Here is a 337-nt window from a genome sequence, read left to right as displayed (position 1 = left end):
GCATGGATAGAAATTAAATAAAGCCAAAATAGCTGTAATTTGGCTGTAATTTGTATGTCACAGCAAAAGCAAAGAATAACCTAACTATCAGTTTTATATTCAATTTAATATGTATATTAACATGGTCATTCAGACTGATGCGTTCACTTAAGCGACTCAAAAATTGTTACTTAAGGATATGTATGTAAGATTTGTAATCAATGTACTTATGAATTTGCGTCCGCGCTTATATATTTAGATGTACGTTATAAGATGTAATATTTGAAATGATTAATTAATCTTTAAATTTGATTTAAGTTTAGTGAGGCAAAGATTTCAGATTGTCCGTGGTTCAATT

The sequence above is a fragment of the Wasmannia auropunctata genome, unplaced genomic scaffold (assembly GCF_000956235.1).
Source record: "Wasmannia auropunctata unplaced genomic scaffold, wasmannia.A_1.0 LD336106.1, whole genome shotgun sequence".
In the NCBI taxonomy this organism is placed as follows: Eukaryota; Metazoa; Arthropoda; class Insecta; order Hymenoptera; family Formicidae; genus Wasmannia; species Wasmannia auropunctata.
This window is presented reverse-complemented; position numbering follows the sequence as displayed.